This window comes from Rhipicephalus sanguineus, chromosome 2 (assembly GCF_013339695.2).
Source record: "Rhipicephalus sanguineus isolate Rsan-2018 chromosome 2, BIME_Rsan_1.4, whole genome shotgun sequence".
NCBI classification, from domain to species: Eukaryota; Metazoa; Arthropoda; class Arachnida; order Ixodida; family Ixodidae; genus Rhipicephalus; species Rhipicephalus sanguineus.
Genome location: NC_051177.1, coordinates 45718670 through 45725203, shown reverse-complemented (window position 1 = coordinate 45725203; position 6534 = coordinate 45718670). Strand labels below are relative to the sequence as shown.

At 47.9% G+C, this 6534-nt stretch overlaps 1 non-coding gene across 1 annotated transcript; it reads left to right on the top strand.

Annotated features, from left to right (window-relative positions):
• The first annotated feature begins 2228 nt into the window (after positions 1-2228).
• Positions 2229-2304, top strand: Trnal-uaa (transfer RNA leucine (anticodon UAA)). The gene has a single exon. It is a non-coding gene; the product is annotated as a tRNA-Leu (tRNA).
• The last annotated feature ends 4230 nt before the right edge of the window (positions 2305-6534 follow it).

Genomic DNA, 6534 nt, shown 5'->3' with positions numbered 1-6534 from the left:
TCGATGGAGGCCAAATGCTATAGAGGCCCGTGTATTGTGCCCGTGTACACCAGGTGGTCAAACTTTCAGGAACCGTTCACTACGGCGTGTCTAATAATCATATCACAGTTTTGGCAGGTAAAAGCTCAGATATTATTATCTACCATTCATCATTTACTGGTTTTCATTTATTGTACTTTGTTACTTCGTCCATGCCTGTATATTTCAGAAGAAGAAGAAGAAGAAAAAAAAGACAGTGGCCATGCATGAACCAAGGCTTGCGCCGACGCTGCGACTTCAATAGTTACCCTAAACTAACCTAAAACAACATTACCGCTTGCGTTTACTCCATGCGACAACGGTAACAACAAGCGAACAGACAGATCTACCCCCGAGGAGTAAAACATTCATGTCGGGAACACTTGGACTTCGATATAAACCACGTCTCGCTGTCACAGTCCTCCGACAAGGCTTATTAGTTTACGCACGATAAACGGGCCGTCCCACCGGTGAATTTATGGCCTGCCAGGCGCTCAGTTTCGTTTTTTTTAGCGTATAGCCCCACTCGCGAGAACCACTCCGTCCACTCGAATACTACTGTTATTGGACTTGGTGGGCATAGCAGCCGGCTAAAATAGCAAGGTAAGAGCCTGTGCGAAGTGTACTATACCGAGAGAAGGCGTCACCCCAGATCTTATTACGGACCACGTCGGTTAACCTTAGAGGCCCGCGCTCTCTGTGCAACACAGTGAGATGTCGTTGAACGTAGACTGTCTCGAGAGCCGACATTTCGACAAGGGCACTTGTCTTCGTCGGGGTTCAACAGCTTAAACACCGTGGTCTGGGCAGTTATTGCCATGACTCCATGAGTCATGGCAGATGCTACCCAGAACATGGTGTTAAAGCTATTCTAACACCGTTTCCCAGACGAAGACAAGACCATTTGCCGAAAGGCCTGCTCCATCGACAGGCCTTGTACGACGACTTCTGATTACCTGAGGCTTCCGTCTTCCACTGAACTTCTGTTTTCTGTGCGAAACAAGGAACATCAGTGTACGGTACGCGCGCTGCTGACGACCACGAAAACACACACGAAGGGACAAGACAGGCATCAAGAAAGGAACGGCGCCTCTATACGTTGGAAATAAAAAAAAATTCAGGCAGCATCGTACTAGTGGTGCCAAGTCTGAAGGAAATGCGGAGCTCCGCGGCCTTTTTATTTCCCTTTATTTTTCTCTTCCTTTGCTTCTCTTTTTATGTATTTCTTTCTCTTTCAATCTCTCTTTCTATTTCTTGCCTTTCTTTCTGTATCTCTCTCTATTTCTCGCTTCCTCTTTCTTTTCTGTCTCTCATTCTCTCTCTCATTCTCTCTTTCTCTTTCTAGTTTTCTTTCCTTTATTTCTCTCGACTTCCTTCTCTTTCTATGCCGTGCTTTACTCTCTCCCCACCTACTTCCCCTTCTCCTCACCCTCTCTTTCCTTTCTCACCCCCTTGCAGTGCTATGCTCTGCTCGCGTGCCTGGATAGCCGAGCGGTTGGGTCGCTTGCCTTCGGATCGTGGGTATGCGGCTCCGAATCCCGCCTGGCCAAGAATTTATCTCCTTCTCTCTTTCTTTTTCTCACTTCCTCTCTGTACTTGTTCTATCGCCCATCAGAGTTATTGCATCCCACGCCGGACAAATCGGCGCACGCGTTCTGGGAGCGAAGCAGAAGATGAAGAAGAGAGCGCGTGCAAGTTCATGGTGATGATGATAGTTTTCTGTTCGCTCTGCACGGACTAGCGGTAGGCTTAAACAGCCCCGCGCTATTAAAACGGTGCAGTATAATCCATATATGTCACGTCAGTTCTGCTACGCGTTTATGATATTGTTTATGATATTGAGTTGCAGTAAAGACCGCGAAGGTATTTCGTCATATGCATGTCATTCAGGTGGTGACATAAATGAGAGTCATGTCATGAAATGTCATTCGTCTTTATCTTGAAGGCACGTCATGCCATGCACAACATGGTATACACCAAACAATGGCAACAGCGCGTCGCCGGCTAATCTCGGAGGCCATGATCAGACATACAGAAACAACTACTACAAATCAGTTCTGAGGAATCCCGCAAGGTGGCGGAAGGGTTAAGAAAGGGAAAAATTTTCCCCTTTCCTAACCCTTGCGGGATTCCGCAGAAATGCTCTGCAATATGTGTCCATGTGCTTCGAGCTGTCGATGAATTCGTTCCCACACTGCCAATAGCTAGCTCCCTGGTTAGCTCAATTGGTAGAGCGACGGCCCCTAAGAGGCGTTGGTCCCGGGTTCGAACCCCGGACCAGGACGAATTTAAAAGGCTGCATTTCTGAGAAATCCGTATGGATTTTCTTGTGGCTTCAAGAAACAACTACAACGGCATGGTATAAACCAAGTATACTGAAACAACGACGGCTTCACATCCATTCATTTTTCATTGCGCCATAATGATATTATCAGCTGATTTATGCCATTCATACCGTGATATACATGACATTCATGTCACGCCATTAATGTGCATGGCGTGTCATTAGTCTTGGTCATGTGCGCATGTCATTGTCGTGGGTACTTTGATAACATCCAATTTATAAATCCGATAAGACGAGAACGATGGCATCCCAGTGTTGGAGAATAGATAGATAGATAGATATGACTAATGCGACTATGGTTTCCAAGAATTGTTTCGCATTAAAAGAAAGAAGGAAACGGTTGACGTTAGTGGCGAGAACAATAAAATAAAAAGAAGTGCCATTTCGCCTCAGTCGATCGAAACTTATAACGCCCTCAAAGTGTCGGGGTGAGGCAGTAGCGCAGCCTATACTGCAAGTACGCTGCGCGTAATATACGGGACAACCACGCCGCTGAATAGCCTCGCCGCTTCGCTTGTTCTTTACCGGTGGCAAAAACGCCGCTGTCTGAGCGATCGATGCCACTCGCCGACTTCTGTCCCGTTCGCGTGGAGCATTTTGTGCGACCTCCGTCGTTTCTATAGTTGCGAAACCGGTGCATTGAGCTAGCGGATATTTTGTCTTCGCATGACACAGGAAGCAATGCTGGGACGTTGCCCGCTTATTTCCCGGAGTTGCTGTTTCTGCTTCTTTCGTGCCTTTCCGCTGTAGGTGAAGCTGCAGCGTAAAGGCCTGACCACACGTACGCGTTGCAGCGCGTCAGCGCGTGGCTTGCATACTCGGCGTCGCGCCCTCTCCCCATGGAGAGAGAGGGCGCGCAGCTTCGTGCAGCCGCGCGCCCTCTCTCTCCATAGGGAGAGGGCGCGGCGCCGCGTCTACAAGCCACGCGCTGACGCGCTGCAACGCGTACGTGTGGTCAGGCTTTGTGGTCTTCCTGGTTCGGAGCTGGCACTTCGCACTTGTGTCGGAAGTTGTTCAAGACGAATCGTATGGGCTGCATCTGCACTTTTTTTTTTCTTGTTTAGCAGGCACCAGTAGTTGCGAAGAGCCGATCCTGAAGGAAGTGCAGAGCTGGGCGGCCTTCTTTGTTTCTCCGTATTTTCTCTTTCTTTCGTCCTCTCTTTCTTTCTTTTCCTCTCAACTCTCTGTTCTTTTTTTCTGTCTTTCCTGTCTCTGTTTATTTCTATTTCTTCCTTTCTCTCTCTATGTATTTCTTTTACCTTCTCCTTCTGTCTTTCTTCCCTTTCTTTATCTAGATATATTTCGGCCTTTCTCTTTCTTTGTACGCCATGCTTTGATATCTCCCCTCCTCTTTGTCCTCCTGCTCACCCTCACACCTTACATCTCACTCTCGCTTCTCTTTCCCGCCACATTGCTACACTGTACTACACAAGGCTATGCTATGTTCCGACAGCGTGCCTGGATAGTCGAGTGGTTAGGACGCTCGCTTTCGGATCATGGGTACGCGGGTTCGAATCCCTCCTCTCCAAGGAATTTTTTTTTTCGACAGGAATTTCTCTCTTTCTTTCTCTCTCTCTGTACTCGTACTCTCACCCATCAGAGTTATTCCATTCCGCGCTGGAGAAATCGGCGCACGTGTTTTGGGAGCGAAGATGAAGAAGAGTACGAAGAGAGCGCGTGCCGATTCATGATGATGATAGTTTCTGTTCGCACTACACGTCGCAACGAAAAGCTTAAAGAGCTCCGCTCTTAAAAGGCAGTTGATAGTAGAAGAAAGAAAAAAGAAACGTTATATAGCATGGAGCTTACAGCGCATGTAAAGACGAGGATGAAGCGGAACGTGACAAACAAGCAGGCGTTAATTGCAACATTATTTATTACGAGCCAGGAACCTCAATATATGGACAACTTTTTAGCATAGATCATCATGCATGCACTATTTGCAAAAATCTTACGTATCATTACGCAGATAGGATAACTCTTCGCGGGAAAGGGCAATTGATGGTGAACAATTGTTTGATCAATTTTCTGCTGCAGGTGCGTTGCATAACATTGTCTTCCATGCGTCGTTTTTTAGATGTGAAGCATCTTATAGCGGAGTTCAATCCGGTGGTGGTGGTGGTGGTGTGCGGCGTGACCACCCTTACTGCGCATGCGCAAGCCCTCTCCACTTCCCCTCTCCACCCCATTCTCCCCCCTCTCCACTTCCCCTCTCCCCTTTCCTCCCTCACCACTCCCACAATGAAACGCGGGCTCTACATGCCGAAACACTGCTTCGCATCGCCTCATTGTACCCTTTAGCGGGAGATGGTGTTTTTAAACGTTTCTTGAACCTCCGTTCAATCTCCGCTGCGCCGTCCATGACGGCCTTGAAGTTGAGCCAGTGTCGCTTCTTTTATCCCTCGAATGTCGTAAGTGCAAAGCTGACAGACTTTATTACCTAAAGCGGACCCGTCATGAGGGGCAGCCGATCGAGCCATAGGCCGTGCCAGAAATTTACAGCGCGCGCAGGAGGCTCTCGTCTCCTATTTGCCCCCGGCATATCGGCTAGTAAATGACGCGTTCATGCGAGACGAGACGAGGGGGCGGCGTTTGATCGGCGGTACCCTCTCGTCTCCCTGCTAGAAGCGATACATTGAGCAAACGCTGCGGCAGGACGCCCGCGAGCCGTGAATCTCGTATTCACGCGCGCGCGCATGGCCGGGCGCGCTCGCGCAAAGCCTGCAGCCCATCCTTTTTTTACCCATCCCGTATACTCGCCCTTCGCCATTAAAGTGAGTCCGTCCGCGCGCTTCGCGTTTAATGAAGCGGACCTCGCTTAAAAACGGTTCGCTGTTTACTTTTGTGTTATATAGTCTTACGAGAAGAAGCGCGATATCTGATGCCTGCAGCTATAGGAAATATGTAGGGGTGCAATGTCGGACGAAGAAAGGCTCAGCAGGGGGTTGTCGAGACACAAGGGTCTCGTGATGTATCTCCTCATCCGTGCTTTGCTATCAGCTTTAAGACGTGTATATGCGTGTGCATGCACGTGTCCTGACAGTGGCGTCACAAAAAACAAAAAATAAACGTTGATATATATATATATATATATATATATATATATATATATATATATATATAGAGAGAGAGAGAGAGAGAGAGAGAGAGAGAGAGAGAGTGTGTACCGCCGTTGTCTACTACTAGGTCTCGGCACGTTACGGTGGACGTGCACTGAACGCATCCGAAGGCGAAGAGCTGTGTGGGTTCTGGAAGTATACCAATCATTCAGACAGATAAGCTGCAGTGCAGGGTGAATTGCGTTAAGTGTACTGGTACCACATTCTTTGGTGATGTAATCTCGTCCCACAGAGTGACCGCGAAAGACGGGAACCTCTCCAGAGAAGCCAGATTACAGGATCTGGTGGCCTGGTAAAAGTGTTCTCTAGATTGTCAGCGGTGTCACCTGGGAGTACGGCGGTTGTGCTCCTGATTACACACAGACGTGTTCGCAGGTCATGCCACGCGGAAATTTAGACTATGAGGAGGTAAATAATTATAAATATTCATGAAGTGGCACCACCCAAGCAATTGTCATGCCAGTTTTCCTTCAATTCCTAATTTTTCCCAAACCTTTTGAGCGGAGCGGCTGGTGGACTCTCCCGCTGCTGGTCAGAAATGGCTAGTTTCGTAGCTGAATATGATAGTTCGCTCTCACAGGTATGCGTCACTGGATTAGGGGATTAAGTCTGAAGAATCATTTAAGGCACCCAATATAACTGCTTATTCTTTCTCGACGGCTGCCGCTATAATTCAACTCCGCACGACTGCAATGCCAAACTTGTCGTCTTAGTGGAGGTCAAGTGCTCTTTCTCACTTAATGTAAACGCTTGGCTACTTGAATAGTAAAAGTTCGTTGTTTTCGGCTGCACCATAGCATTGGGATTATAAATGATGTCGTCACCTGCCGTAACTTTTGTCAACACGTACAGCTTTCATCCTAACACCGGACAAATTGATATACGCCAAGCAGGGTGCTTCACGGCAGCACAGCTCTCACTGCCGTCAAGTCACACTTCAAGGCGGTATTCGCACGTAGGTTGCACAACGAATTTTCTGTAAAAAAGTTAAACATACAGTACAATTTGTACGTAAAAAAGTTGCAGCAAAACTTGCAGAAATAGCGCAGCCTG